The sequence below is a fragment of the Epinephelus lanceolatus genome, chromosome 3 (assembly GCF_041903045.1).
Source record: "Epinephelus lanceolatus isolate andai-2023 chromosome 3, ASM4190304v1, whole genome shotgun sequence".
In the NCBI taxonomy this organism is placed as follows: domain Eukaryota; kingdom Metazoa; phylum Chordata; class Actinopteri; order Perciformes; family Serranidae; genus Epinephelus; species Epinephelus lanceolatus.
The window spans coordinates 22,049,185-22,066,088 of NC_135736.1; positions in this window are offsets into that span (position 1 = coordinate 22,049,185).

Sequence of the window (16,904 nt, forward strand, 5' to 3'; positions counted from 1 at the left end):
GTTGATGACGCATATCTTAACAGATCAAGGCAATTGTAAATCCAAGGAGCAAGGACGTGTTTGATACTCGTTATATCAGCAGCGAAATTGGCTTTATTGGCCGAGTATGTGTTCACAAACAAGGAAATTGACTGCTTTTTTTCTAGTTGTCAGTGTAGAGACACATACTAGAAATACAGGAAATAAGAAAAAAAACTGCTCTTGTGTCTGGGTGTTTTGGCATATAGTGTCCTGAACGCACAGATGGGAGAAGTCTGAACAGGTTGTGTCCAGGGTGTGAGAGATCTGCAGTTACATTATGTGTCCATTTCCTGATTCTGGAGGTGTGTAAGTCCTGAATGGAGTGCAGCTTGGTACCAATGACTTTTCTGCAGTCCTGACTGTCTGCTGTGTTACTGTCCTGTGAGCCGATACCACACTGTGAGGGACATTAGAGGGAACAGACTGGATTATTGCAGTGTAGAATCAGCAGCTGCTGACACAGGGTGAACTTCCTGAGCTGGCGCAGGAAGCATATTCTGTGACATGTGTATTTAGATGTATAGTGTATTTATTTCCCTAAATGCAGCACTTTGGAAGTCAGCGATAGTTGGGAATGACTTTTATTTAAACACAGGCAAAACAGGAACTTGGGCAGATGAAGAGACACAGGTAACAGTTTGTTCTTCAGCTGGAAGCCCACTCAGTCTCTAGGGTTCAGGCTTGAGGGTTGAACCTGGCTGAACCTGGAAATGGGGCCCACAGACCAACACAGTTCAGTCTGTCCAGGGGTGACGGTACCTGAGAGGGGCAGGCAGGGGACATGGTTGATGAGGCAGAGGGTTCAGAAATAGATGAAGCAAAGGGACTGACGAGGGATGAGCAGGAGGGAGAACAGGGTCAGGCAGAGGATTCAGAACCAGGTAGACAAGCAGAGAGAGTGGCGTTGCCAACAGGGGATTAGCAGGAGGCAGACCAGGCAAGGGATTGAGGAGCCAACAGGTAGGTGAACAGAGAACACACACAGACACGTGCGGCATCTCACCAACAGTCTCTGAGCTGCAGCCCACAACGGGTAAGCAGATGGGAACACTCACACTGTGGCATCAATGAAAGGCAACACAACACAGCCACAGGAAAACAGGAACCAGACACACTTAGGCAGAACTCGTGATCAGGGACAGAAGGCTGATGTGTTTACCAGGAGTATGACGAAGAAGGCTGGTCTGAGGCAGGCAGAATCAGCAATGGTAGATCAGGCAGGTAAAGAATGCTGGAAAGTCTTGCACTTAGATGAAGAACAATCTAGCAAAGGGTGAGTGAGCTGGAGAGGCTTATATACTGGCTGATTGGAGATGAGCTGCAGCTGTGCTTGCAGGTGATTGGAGTTGGGCTGATGAGGTAGGAGTGGCTGGCAGGTAGAGTGGAGCAGAGGCGAGGAGAGTGCAAAATTACTGAGAGAGAGGGAGAGCAGGGAGACAGGGAGAGTGGAGCTGTGACAACATTCTCTGTTGGGCCTTTTTCCTTATGGTGTTGATGTTGTATGTCCATTTAAGGTGCTGGAAGATGGTGGATTCCAGAAAACTGAAGGTTTCCAAAGCAGACACAGTGTTGAGTTTGGTGATGGAAGGTAGAGTTGGGGGGTGTCAGGTTGTTCTGACAGTACCAGAAGGCCAGCTGTTCAACCTCCCATCTGTATGCAGACTCGTCAGCGTCCCATATGAGGCCGATGATTGTTGTGTTATCTGCAAATTTCAGCAGTTTAATAGACGGATCTCCTGTGGGGCAGTTGTTGGTGTACAGCAGGGGTGAACCAGCGCCCCAAAGGTTCCAATCTAGCCCACTGGTTGACTTTGCATCCCTAATATTGATGCACTTGTGAAGGCTACAATTTGCCAGGTTTCAGGAGCAAGGTAAACGGTGAGTAGCCAACTTCATTCAGAAAGCTGCTTCAGAGGCTTTTCACCTGCCCAGTATACAGTTCTCAAAAAAGACAATGAATACTTAAGGTGGTCATTTTTTCAAAGATAATTAACATTGTGCATAATATTGTCAATCAGCAGCTTCAGGACAAAAGAATCTGTATCAGACTTCTGTCTCAAAAGCATATCAGTAGAACCCTATTGCTAAGGTACTGCCAAAACGTTAGATCTGTAAATGGTTTGTAAAGCAGGGGATAACTTAAACTGCATCCTTAATAGTCTCTGCTTTAGTTTGGAGTATGTGGAGTATGGAGGAGAATCGTATTAGATTCCTGGTAGGGGCTACATACGATGTGTTACCAACCCCCCAGAACCTAAAACTGTGGGTAAATGAGGACCCATCATGCCCATTGTGTTCACGTACCGCAACTTTAAAGCATATTTTGTCAGGCTGTAAAGTTAGCTTGTCACAAGGCCGATATACATGGCGACATAATCAGGTGTTGAAATGTTTAGCTGCAGGCATCGAAGGGAAACGAAGACAGGTGAATTCAGAAGGTGTTAAGGATAGGGGCTTAGTAATTCAGTTTGTCCGTGAGGGAGAGAAATACAGAAGGGATAAGTTAGTGAGGAGGCAAGGGTGTGGCCGCCTAGAAGGTGCTTGTGATTGGGAAATGCAAGTAGATTTAGGGGGAAAGCCTGTTGTTCCTCAGGAAATAGTCTGTACCAGGCAGAGGCCTGACTTAGTGTTGTGGTCAGTGAGTCAACAGATAGTTTATTTCATTGAGCTGACAGTTCCTTGGGAAGACTCAGTGGAAGAAGCCTATGAAAGAAAAAAGCTTAGATATGCAGACTTAGGAGCAGAAGCTGAGCAGCGAGGATGGAAGACTAGGATTTGTCCAGTGGAAGTGGGGTGTAGGGGATTCATAGCAAGATCAACTGTCTCACTCCTGGGGGAACTCGGAGTGCGGGGACAGAATTTGAGGAAGACAGTGAGGGAAATGTCAGATGAAGCAATTAAATGCAGCCAGTTTATCTATTACAGAAGAAATAATGTCAGCTGGGGGCCAGCAGGGGGAACTACTAAGCAGGGCACATAACTCCTTGAGATCAGGTGGAGAGATCCACTTCCTGTCAGGAGAAATCCAGGAAGAGGAAGTATTTAAGTGTGGGAGTGGCCTATTGGAATCCATTTTGTTTGAGGCCATGCGGCAAGGTGAGTGTGCTTGCTGATCCTGTAAGTCCAGTTAGCTCCTTTAACTTTAGCTTATATTGTAGTTATGCTATGTAGTGTGTGAAATAGAGTATGGTGAATGTGACAGGAAAGCTAGTATCAGCATTGCTTCTGCCTGGAGCTCGCATGTATGGAGCCTGGGTTTGGTTGAAGATGGCAGTGCTGTTTGGGCTGAGAAAGCCATGTGTAAGTAAGAAGGAAATCCAGGAAGAGGAAGGTTATTTAAGTGTGGGAGTGGCCTATTTGAATCCATTTTGTTTGAGACCATGCTGCAAAGTGAGTGTGTTTGCTGATCCTGTGAGTTCATTTATCTCCTTTAACTTTAGCTTACATTGTAGTTATGCTATGTAGCGTGTGAAATAGAGTATGGTGAATGTGCTAGTAAAGGTAGTATCAGCATTGCTTCTGCCTGGAGCTCGCATAAACGGAGCCTGGGCTTGGTTGAAGTTGGCAGTGCTGTTTGGGCTGAGATCACTGTCCAGCCTCCTGGAGGTGTCATTGTTGTGAGGGCTCGTCCTGGGGAGGTAGACTGTACAGCCTAACCCGGCGGGGGAGTGTGATAGCCTAACAAGGCTTCCTTCCCTGGGTCTACCTCCTCTGTGGTAGTATAGGTAAGGTAAAGGAGGTTGTTCGGTTAGTGTGGGGAGCAGTGAGACCTGGCATTAGGGGAGTGTCTCTGGGACGCCAGAGATCACTGTCTAGCCTCCTGGAGGTGTCGTGGGACTAACTAGACGAAACACCGGTGAAAGGAGGTTCCCACCCGATGACCCCAAAGACATGCTAGTTATCACTGCTCACGGGTCTCTATAGTTAAGCCTTGCCATAATAGCTTATCGTAGGGCTTAGGAGGATTATTCACTGAGTGCTGATCCCTTTTTTTTTGTTTTTTATTAGAGCACAAACTTCTTGTGTTTATTTGAATGAATGGCATGGTGATGCTAGGATTACTACACAGGAGTGGAATTACATGGAAAAATGCACATGTAACAACAGTGAGTAGCAGACTGACTGAATGTGGACATTCAGACAGCTCAGACTGGATGACTGTTTTCAGAATCCTTGTACTTCTTTATACTAATAGAAGAAGAATCGTTTGAGGTGTTGTTATTTATAGGTTATTATATAATGGTTTTACTGGTCCATCCCACTTGAGATAAAATTATGCAAATATGTGGCCTGTGAACTAAAATGAGTTTGACACCCCTGGTGTAGAGGGAGGAGAGCAGTGGGGAGGGCACGCATCCCTGGGGGACTCCAGTACTGATGGTCCGGGTGCTGGATGCTATTTTTCACAGCCTCACCTGCTGTCTCCTGTCCGTCAGGAAGTTAGTGATGTTCTGACAGGTGGGGGCTGGGACAGGGAGCTGGATAACTTTGGAGTGAAGGATCTGTGGTATAATTGTGTATCTGGGATATATACTGTATAAGCACATATAATTCTAATAAAACTTTTTGTAAAGCCACTGTGTGGAGAATTTTTATGTAATCTCTCTAATTATTTAAAAAAAACAAAAACAAAACATGATCCTGGTAAAATTCATACAGTCCATATGTTGCTTTTAGCCCACACTTTATATTTCCTGTTCAGATCATTTTTTTAACTGCAACTACAGGGGACATAAGAATAATGTAATGTTGAAATTCTGCACATAGTGGCAGAAATGGTTGGTTCCCCCAAATTGCAAAAAAATAAAACATCGTCATCTATCTCTGGTGGTATTTTACAGACAATTTCATGGTTTGGAGAGTGATTAAAATTTGTTATTGAAAACAAAACCTTAACTAAAGGGGCTAATAAGATTGTAAACACATTGTCAAAATGAGCAAGTGTGTTATATTCATTCTTTATTGAAAGCTTGCTTTTTAAGTGCCAATTTTTTTTCTGATGCCAATGAAACGTTTTTTACTTCAGGTTTTGTTATCAATGCCAAATTAAATGTTTTTGTGCCAAAAGCTGAAGTCACTTTCCTGGCTCAATATTGTGTTTTCAGGTTTTTAGGCATCATGTTTTCAGATTTCTGCCTTCACCCCAACAATTGTTTGTGATGAAAAAATGTCATTTTAAAAACTGAGCTGCAACCACTCTTCACATAAACAGAATGGCCACTGAACAGTTTTCATTGGAACTACTGAAACCAAAGAGAAATACTCCCTATGAAAACCAGTGTTTGCAGTAAACATTTTCACAACATGACATTTTTATTCATTGATGTCCCACAGATATTTAATATACCATTATCTTCTTTGTGCTCAGTGACGCACGAGTAAGCCCTAGTGATCAAGAAAGATTTCTTTGCTTTCAAAATTACTTGTGTTACCATGAGTCATTTACCAACATGCTCACTGTGTGAATAATTGCAGCAACAATCCTCTTTAATGATGCCGGAAGACTAAATGACAGGTGGATTTAAGATTGCCATGGGAACAAGTTGATTCGCACATTGTAATGTGACAATGAAGTGGAACTTGTCAGTGTGACATCACCGACTGGTTTGTGAACTTCCATTTTGAAGCCTCAATTATGACAATTTGGCCATCACCATTATGATTTGTTTGTTTGTTAATTTTATTGTTTTGTTTTGTTTTTGAGCCAGAAGTTACCATATTTGGATTAGGGGGAGGAGCTCTAAAGGAGTGAGGGGTGGATCTGATCAGGGAAGGACTCATCCTGGTCACAACTTGTCGATCACAAGGTAGCCATGCCCCAGAGCATACCCTGCTTTACTGCTGCTTTTTTTTTTTTTTACTTTGAATTGTGTAATAATTTACAAAATGAACATCATGCTGTATTGGAGAGAAGTTGAAACTAGCAACTGAGACCATGAACACATTCAGAAAACATTTACTGAGATAATAAATCAAGTGAAAATCAGGGTCACTTTCTCATAGACCTCTATACAACTTGACTTCTTTTTGCAACCTGTGGAGTCGCCCCCTGCTAGACATTAGGAAGAAGGCAGGTTTAAGGCCCATTGGCTTCATTTTGTTTAGACCCAGATATAACCCCTTCAGCATGGCTTAATCAGCACATTGTGCAGGGCAGACTTCTAAAACTGACACATCAATACAATCATTTTCCTCTGTCCCATTCTAAATTCATTTACGCAATCAGTCTTATGACCATTTTTAATATGAAAAAAACACCACTTAACCATATGTATATTATTCTTGAAACATCACCACCAGAGATAATGCCAGAAATGGACTAGTACTTATAAAGAATACTCAGAATTGCAGTCCTAACGCAAATTGGCTAAAACCCTAAAGTCCATTAGTTCAAAGATGCAAGCAAACAATACAGGATATTTCAGAAATGGAGAGAATATCTTACAGAGTACGAAACAAAGAGACAGAGTATAAAAGACACTGGTTTAAGTGGGTGAGATATAAAGAGATTAATTAATTCATGAAATCAATCAGCAGCGGGGAGACTATCACAGAGCTGACACATAGTGACAGACAACCATTCACGCTCACATTCACACCTACAGGCAATTTAGAGTCACCAATTGACCTGCATGTCTTTGGACTGTGGGAGGAAGCTGGAGAACGTGGAGAACCCAGACCAGAAGGGCCCCAGCTGGCCAAACCTGAAACCTTCTTGCTGTGAGGTGACAGTGCTAACCACTGTACCACCATGCCATCCATAATAGAACCATGATATACTATAAATAAAGCATTAAGATGCACAATGCAAAACATAAACTTAAAAACAGAAATAATGAAAGAGTCAGATAATCTAAACATATAACAAAGTACAAAATGCCACAATTAGTTACAAAGAAATCTCTAAGCTAAAAAACAAAATGTATATTAATGTGCCAAAGGTTCGCCATTCAAAAGTTTAACAGGTCCAGCTAAGAAATATTTCTTTTGAACCTTAGAATTAAAACAGAGTTGGGTAAAATCTCCTGCAGGGGCGAGATACCAGGTGAAAATCATCCCTAACAATCTTCAGAGCCTTGTGGTGAAGTCAGACTTTTTAAATTGAAGAGAGATGAGAGGAAGTGACTCATGGTTTTCAAAGCAGTAAGTTTAGTTATGGGTCCAATTTAGGAACTAATTTAAAATGGATTTATATGTGACGCAGGGGTATAATGGCAGTCTCATTGTAGATGCCTAAAGCGTAGGCAGTGTTACCCGTTGATAGCACTACAGCAGCACTACACTAATATATCATGTGAATGGGCTGCATTGTGTCTCTTTTTCTCCATAGCAACTGTATTCACATTTTTCACTTCCCCTGATACACTTTGGTGACAGTGTTTACAACTAGATTAACATCCAGGTAACCTCCATTTCATGTCTTTTTTTACTGCTGAAAATTAGTCAGCTGTCGTGGAGTTGTCATGTATACGTTTTCTCATTCACAACGACTGCAGTGAGCAGAGGGTTTGCAGCTGTCACTGTGTTGTCAATGAAAAGATGCAATTGGACCCAAATTTGCCCGGGGCTGTGCGAACTGAGGCAAAGACATGTCTGTGTGTGTTGAAAATGCTTCAAGTTGAGTAAAATATTCACACTTGGGGCTTTATGAATCTAGCAGAGCTTCATAAAGACACAGATACGGGAGGGGAACAGAAATACACTGGAAGAAAATCACAGAAAGAGCTGGAGTTCATGGTGAGCTCTGAGAACAGTCAGAGGTTGATCTGACACACAAAGGCATGCAACCGCTGCACATGCCATTAGTTTCCAGATAGCTTACAGCTAATGCTGAATACAAACCGCACACCACTGAGTCCTTCAACAACTTCTTTATCTTGCTCTCGGCAATCTTTAGTCTCTACATGTAAAGAAATTTGTCGGAAACTTGCAAGGAGAAAGCACAAAGCAGGCCATGTAGCCAGCTTCTGCAGTCCCCATGTGGTAGCCCCTAACACACAACTATACAGCAAAAGAAGCTGGGCTTTAGATACCACAGCTCAGTGAAACAGGCATAGTCATTAAGAGAACCACAGATGCACCACTACCATGTTCAATGAAAACTAAAGCCTTTATAATGGCACACAACATTGACATGCATGTTGTAGGCCACATTCTTTATTTGACATAAATCACACTCATGTGACATGTGACAGCTCAGCACAAATGAAGTAAAAACATGACTTCTTAACAATAAATATAATGCACATAAATGTCCACCCAGCTTAAAGTCAAAAGTGTAGTCCATCACCGGGAATGTCGCAGTGTTCACTCTCCACACAGCTGAAACGAGCTGACTCGATCGCTTCAGTCAATAACTTTTACCCTAACAGCAAGTGTGCCGTGGGTTTCTGCAAATTAGTTACAGTAATGGTTTGTTTTTTTCAGAGCTGCACATTCACTCATGTAGCCCATGGATTTATCGAAACAAAGACATGATTGTTTAAATTAGGCCAAAGAATAAAATTAAACATAATTGTCCTTTCAGTGGCACATTTTCATTCAGAGTGGACATTTATTTTCTCCAGGGTCCACTTCAAAGACAGTGGCTAACTGTGTGTGTGTGTGTGTGTGTGTGTGTGTGTGTGTGTGTGTGTGTGTGTGTGTGTGATGACCTTAATCCTTTTGTTACTGTATCACACTGTTAACATGAATACATGCTTTTAAAGTTGCCAAAGGATGTAAATGAAAAAAAGAACATGTCTGGCCCCTGTGTTAGTCTATTTTGTACTTAAAGGGATGGTCTGGGTTTTTTAAAATGAGGTTTTATGAAGTACTTATCTATAGTCAGTGTATAACCTACAGTATATGGCAGTCAGTACACCCCCAGTTTGGAGAAGCAGACAGGAGCACCAACACAGAAGCTCAGCAATGCATTGCTGTGGATGGGGGTTAGCAGCAAATTGTATTTTAGCTACCTATAAAAAGGGCCCACCCAAAAAGTCAATATTAGTGTAAGTGGAGGCTACATTTAGAATATTTTCACCACTAACCTGTCTGTCAGAAAACTTTTTCCTGTGGCACTACATTTTCTCAACTGTAGAACGTCCACATTCCTATGCATCTCTCTCTTTCAGCCCTAGTTCATTAAGGTATTTTGTCTCCACGGTGAAAGGCAATTTGAAGTTGTTGCTATCAGTGTTGATTTTGTTGACAAAAACTATGACGAAAATGTTCATCAAAGACCTTTTTTCCATGACAAAAACGAGATGGTGACAAGCTTAAAATAGATCTTGATAAGAAAAACTAAGATGAAATCTATGCTTCATTTTCGTTGACGAGACGTGGCAAAAATGTTCATGGTTGACTATCGGACATTAAAAGCCAAGAGCAGCCATGCTTGTAATTATCTTCAAATGCTGCATGAGCAACAGGCTCCAGTAAATAGTCTGTGCCAGGATGTTTCGCTAGCCAGCAAAGACACTCATACCATAGCAGTGGCAGCCATTGGTGCAAGCTGTGAGCTGTAATTCAGCAGTAGATAATCAGCCGTGTGTGTCTGTTGGTGGATGGTGGAGATGCTGAATGGATTTGTGGAATTTGTTAGTTACAGCCTTGGCAGTTCGCAGCTCCACTTGTTAGCCACTGAATGGCAGCGCAGCAAGCGGCTACCAGCCGCCGGACTTCACATCTGTTCCCCACAGGACTCCGATCAGACTGAACTCCAGACGGTTTATGATTTTGATGATGTTTGACAGGCAGGTAGGATGCTCAGTTATCTGTGAATGCAGCTGTGTTGTAAGTAAACAGTCTGAACTCAGGTCTGTTTTCTCTGACAGCTTAAAGTTAAATTTTAATTAGCAACCCTGTGAGACGTGAGTTTAAAACTCCAGACTAACATGTTGCAGATTAACAAAGAATTCAGGCTTTAGTTAAGTTATTTTTCTGCCTCTTAACAGGGAGATCGAAAAGTCTGAGTTTACACTGAACCTGATTACAAATTGTCTCAAATTAGTAAGATGTGGTGTCAAAGTTTTTGAGATCATAAATGAGAGATGTTGAGCTTTTCAAATGATGATCACTAAGTGTGTGCTCATAAATCACCCCTTAAACCTGTAAAAAACCGAGAAATTACACTTTGTAAGTGTTCAGAAATGATTTGTATACCTTGATTCTAATTTCTGATACATGAATTAGCTGAACTGGAATAGTTTAAATATAAAAAAAAACATAGAGAAAACATTGACTAAAAGTAATGACTAAAATGTCAAGAATTTTCGTCGACCAAAACATTTTGAGTTTTCATCGGCTAAAACTGGGCTATGACTAGACTAGACTATGAAAGATAAAAATTACTAAAATGTGACTAAAGGAATAAACATTTTCATCTCAAGACTGACAGTACATCTAAAATAGCTGTCAAAATGAACACTGGTTGTCATAATCACTCAGTGTTTTTTTTATTTACTTGGATTCATTGTCTCTTCCAAAAATTGCTGAAAGTCTGACCTGAACAGCTGACCTTCAGCGTAATACAGTGTGGGGTACAGCTGAGCTTATGCATAGGAATACCAAATGTTTACAGCTGAAAAAACATACTGGGGTGCCTGACAGCAAGGTAAGGCAGTGAAATATTCTCAATATAGCGTCTTACTGATGTTGATTTTTTTTAGACAGGCTCTTTTTTGTCAGTGGCTAAAATATGTTTTGCTGAAGACCCCCCTCCACAGCAGTATGTTGCTGAGCTTCTATGTTGGCATTCCTACCTGCATCTTCAAACTTGCAGTGTAAGGTAAACCTTACCCCTACGTATGTAAGGTTATACACATATTGATATGTACCTCATTCAACCCCACTTCAAAACATCGGAACTATATCTTTAAGATTAGAGTCAGTTTTCCATCATCAGTTTGTCTGGTTTACACAAAGCAAAATGATGGCAGAACCTTATCTTAAATTGTCTGTGTATCAACTGCTGCATTCAAGGTTGCAATCATCCAACACACATCATGTGAAACACAGATTTTCCAATAAAACAATTGGATGTGGAAGAGAGTAAACAAGCATGTTGTCTTCCTGTTGATTCAGATTCAGAGTTTCACTCCAGTGAATCTATAAAACTAATGCAAACCTCTGTCACACTGAACAAACTAATCATCACATTATGAAGTGCAGACAAACAAATGTTGATTGATTTTCCTTTGCAGATCAACAGCAGAAAGCTTCCTCATGCACACAAACACTGAGTTATTGACATGATGTCTCTGTATGATAAATGGGAACATATTACACAGAGATCTGAACTCTCACAGTTAGGCGACCCTCGCTGATGTAATGCATTCCTTAATCTGAGCCATTACAATTACATCCCCTATTGTCATTCTCCAAACCTTAACCTTAATATCTCAGCCCTGACACAGCCTGTTTAAAGGTCTGTTCACATCAGTAACACAGCTAAGATTATCCTGGTTGGTAAACTGCAGCTGCCAAGCTAAGAGCAAACCAACAAGGAACGTGCTGGTACTGATTAGATTTTACAAAATATTCCTGTGGTAAAATGCCCTAAGTTCTGTGGTGTCTGATATGAACTGTCCTAATTCTGCTGTGGTGTTTCTGTGGTACTCGAGACATGTGTGGTATCTTTTTTTTAATGTTTACCACAGGATTTTACCAGATAATCTGAAGCTGTCTACTACAGGTCTGCGCACAGTTTATTGAAAGAGATATTTGTTCCAGGAACTCTCATAACTGTCTGCAAATCTTGCAGCAGTTGAGAATTAAAAATAAATCAAATAAATCAGGTGGTGTGATACAAGCCCTCTTGACACAGAGATCGTGCTATAGGGTCGCTACAGAGTCCCCTCTTTGTGCTGCCTCTGTATGTTTTAGCAGCTGGAGGCGCCTTTTTGTAATTATTTTTAATAAGAATGAAGCTTTTTCCTCACTGTTTTGATTTTTTATTACCTTTTTTCCCAATTGGATTTCCAATTGAATAATTTGAGGGGCGGGCCTTCTGTGGTAGCCACGACAACAAGTTCACAGTTGGTAAATAATAGAAGAGGAACAGTAGATTGATTACACAGGAAGGTTGGTGTAAGCATGTGATGAGATAGTTGCCTGGCAACGATAAAAAGACACAGCAAACGTTTTTGGGGTTTTTTCTACAGCAGCATTCAATTTTAATAAAAGATAGTGCGGTGCACCTCGTGTTTTGCAACCTGCAAAACACTGTCATGATGGGCATGACATGTAACACCACGGCATTGGCCTCTCGTGTGACATATAACATATATATGCTTTAGCAGCACTTTATACACAATAACAATGGCATTAACATGGCAATAACAACTACTCATTGCTCCTGTTATATGGTGGTTGATCTCATCCTCTGCTCAGAGGATAAGGAGCTCTCAAACCTTATTATTTTTCCACTTTGTGAACACATTTTGCCGCTGCTCTTCTTCTTTGAGTTAGCTGCTAACTGCTATCAGCTACTTTTCAGTTCTCCTGCTATGGGTCTCATGCATAACATGTCATCAAAATGGTCAAAAGCAGGGGCGAAAATCCCATTTCATAGTTGGGGGGGACAATAAACAGTAAAATTTTAGAGAATAATTCCAGGGGGGGGGACAAGGAAAAAAAGTTGTAGCCTGTCTTTTATACAGCATCTTTTACCGCAGTTTGACATTTTAATCTTTTCTCTAGCTCTCCAACAGGCAGAGTGAATGTCTATACTTATGAGAAATGGCTTAACAACTAAACATTTCCTGCAATTAAACAGGTGAACTGGTTTATAAACAGTGTGCTGTGAGATCTGCCACTGCGCACCTCACAACCGTGCGTAATAGTCGTGCGTAATGACCGCTCCTCGGTTAAACTGCACGTCTTTCATGTTTGTCTCACTGACAGGTGGAGAGCCTACAGACAGGTACCCATAGCTACGAGCCGCTGCACCACAACCATGCGTAATAGTTGCGCGTAATGACTGCTCCTCTCGGTTAGACTGCACGTCTTTCGTGTTTGTCTCACTGACAGGTGGAGAGCCTACAGACAGGTACCCATTGCTCCGCCACTGACTGCTCTTGTCCTGTCCTCTCCCTCTTCTTTCTCTCCTGTCCTCTCTGACTATCACTACTGTAAACTCTGAGCTTAATCATTAGCTTTTAGCTTAGCAGCACTTGTAATTGAGTAGTCCTTTGAACAATGCAGGAGAAATGTTGCAGACAGTTTATATTATCAGCCTGGGCCTGGGGCTTGTTGTCACAGTAAATGGGATGTGTTGTAACTTGTGTAAGTTAAACTGCGTCTGTGTGAGTGAACATCGGGTCCAGCTCCGCCCGTTGGAAAGAGTGTGGGATATACCATTACTAGGAATGGGAGGGGGGGACTAAATCTTTTAAGATTTAAATAGCACATTATTGCGCGATTATAATGAGCACCGCTTACATTGTGCTTTCAATCAATACTACTGCATTGTTCAAAAATTATTAATTGTGTCTCAAATTATTCTAGGGGGGTACAGCTTTATTGAAGGGGGAGTCATGTCCCCCGTGTCCCCCCCGGGATTTCCGCCCCTGGTCAAAAGGTTCCCCTGCAAATCCTCATATGGACAAACAGCTTTTTCTGATTTTCTGTGGAATTAAAATTTGGAATTCTTTACCTTCAGAACTTAAACTGGATCATGGTTTCTATCACATTAAACTCAAAATGAATCACTTTTTGAAGAGGAATCAGTTATGCAGTCATGAATAATTTGGTGCTTCCTACAGTATTCTATGGTGCTAATTATGTATTGCCGTTTGTGTCTTGTATTGTTCGGTCTGTACTTTTATTGTTGTGTGTACTTTACACTGTCACTTGTGTTTTTGTTGCTGAGTCTTATGTGTTTTAAGGCCCAGCTAGGGGCGGGCATTGCAGACTAGCTCAGGCTATAAATGCTGTGGTGTGTGGCGTTTATGTATGCTATATACTTTTCCCGATACAAATAAACATTAAATAAAACGTCACATCTGTACTGCCTGTGATCCTGTCCTACCGGCTGTCCCTTTTATACAGACATTTTTTCTGCACTGTTACCACCTCCAATGCTGGCTTAAAGGCAGGGAAACTGTGTCCCCCTACTCAGCAATTGTACCTTTTATACAGAACAGCAAGCCAGCATAACAGCATGAAATTCCTGCTTTGAAAAGGCCATATGAAAGGGGCTACAGTTAAAGCTACAGTTGGTTACTTTTATGAAGATATCTTTTTTATTTGCTGAAGCTGTCACTATATTCTAAAAGAAATATATGAGACAGATAATTTGTGAAAAAATCATGTCCATCCTCCTCTTCCTACTGCTTCTTATGGCATTCGCTAAAATCAGACCGTGAGCATAGAAGGAAAAAACAATCAGAGCCAAGGAGTCTCAAACACAGCTCAACCATGGCAATCACTGATTATGAATTGTGGTCAAACTGTCAAAAAAATCAAACCATGACCACAAGAGCGTGTCCCAGTCTTCACTGAATATCCTTTTGTCAAACTAGGCAGTGCTGATCAAATATAAATCCAGCTTCTGTAACTGCATTGCCTATTTCTCACCTAAAATGTTCCAGATACATGTTGTAGTGCACTGTTTGACTGTAAAATGAGAAAGTTTGTGACCCAGCTGCCATTGTGAAAACAGTCAACTGGAGTACCAAGCTCGCCCACCAGCCGGACCAAATTTCTCATTTTACAGCTTAATAGTTCACTAAAATATGTTTCTGAAAACTAACCATGCACAGAACCTTGGTTCATATTTGATCAGTGTTGCCGAGTTTGACAGTTTGACTGCAGTTCATGAGCAGTGATTGACATGATTGACAGCTGCGTTAGAGACTCTTCAGCCCTGATTGGTTGTTTTTGTTCACATGCAGTAAGGCCTAGAAATGCTACAAGGCAATAGAGTAGACAGAGGGGTATGATTTATTTTTCCACAGGTTATCTGTCTCATTTAGTGCTGTGTGAATAAAATGACAGTTTCAGCAAATATGAAAAAAGGTATTCTTTATCAAATTTACCAACTACAGCTTTAACGAGCTACAAAAAGCTTCCACCATTTTGGACTTTATATTTTGGGCTCTCCATTCCCTCTCTGTGTTAAACCTGACAAAGGATTTGCACAGATTTCCTGCGACTCTGTGAGTGAATCCCACTGATTGCAGCCATTATGCTGAAATGAATTTCCCAATGTTCTTGTGCTGCGTGACCGAGTCATAGGAAGGAAAGGATGGGCTGGGTTGATTAAACCAAAAACCTGAACTAATCAGATCAGTTTAATACTTAATCTGTTTTATATTCTGTTCACACTCTGTTTAAGTGTCTTCATTTTGTGTTTCTGTATATTTTCTGTTGGTTTAAATCTGTACACTTTTGTTTGTGTTTCTGTGGTGTATATGTGGAAAAATGTGTTATGTGTGATTTATGGAAGAATAAAACTAATCAATGTTTATTTTATTAAAGCCACAGTGCGTAGGAATTTCTCCCATCTAACGCTGAAATCATATATTGTATTCAAACAGATGGCGTACTCTAGTGCCTCACTGTTTCAAATATGTATTGCAACAACTGTAGCCGCTGTGTACCAAAAAGCTATGATAACACTGATGAAACCATGTCATCCGATACTACATGAAGTATTCATTCAGGCTCCTACACAGACACACGCGACGCGAGTTGACAAACCCCCTCCTCACCATGCTGGCTGTGTTTACAACGTAGGACTGTTGGGGCGGATGTAAATTGAAACAAACCAATCACGTCTTGTCTTTTGACAACTGACAAGTGGCTCAACCTCACACACCTCATCCCTCTTCTCGCATTACTGCGCCGCTAACAGCTGTTAGTGGCCAGCGGCACTACTGCCGCATAACAAAGTCCCACTCTTTGAGCATAATGCAGGATCATGTATTATGCAGCATCACGGGAGACGGAATCCTCGTCGCCAAGAAAGTGCAAAAGGGAATCAAAAAGGCAGCGTGACCGGCGAATTAAAAAAACAAGGGTCAGCATTGGGGTTGCCTTTCCCAGGTGGAGAGAGCTGCTGAAGGAGAAAAGTAATACAATCACAGGCCAGCGCTAACAGCGGCTAACAGCGGCTAACAGCTAACAGCGGCGCAGTGATGCGAGGAGAGGGATGAGGCTGTTAGCGACTGGCCGCTAACAGCGGCTAACAGCCAACAGCGGCGCTGGCCTGTGATTGCATTACCATTCTCCCTCAGCAGCCCTCTCTACCTGGGAAAGGCTACCCCGATGTGGGCCTTCGTTTTTTTTAATTCGCCGGTCATGCTGCCTTTTCTATTCCCTTTTGCGCTTTCTTGGCGACAAGGATTCCGTCTCCCATGATGCTGCATATGCATGATCCTGCATTATGCTCAAAGAGTGGGACTTTGTTTCAAATTTGCCAGGGTAGTAGCGAAGCGCCTCTCGATCCTCTCCTTCGGCTCCTCAGTCACGCAGTGCTGGCCTGGCTCTCAACGAAAACGCCAAAGGCGGTGCTGTATGTCCCTTGCTGGCGGGTGTATTCTCAAGATGGCGAAACGTAATGGAACCCCACAGACGACTTACCCGCACAATATACAAACAAATCCGAAATTCTCCTTTTACGAGAATAAGTCAGATTATTGGTGGAGGTAATAGTACACCAGTGATGACATATTTATGAATGCAGACATCAATTTTTGCCAATAAACAACTGAAAATGTTACACAATGTCCCTTTAACAACAACAATTTTCATTTTTTAAAGGTGAAAATCTGTAAATCAAAATATAAATACCATATGCAGAACAAATCATTCTTTTTTTATTTGAACATTGAGGTGAAGCTTTTATGATTTAAAAGATAAGCCTTAGGATAACTGAGACAGACAATGAAAAATAA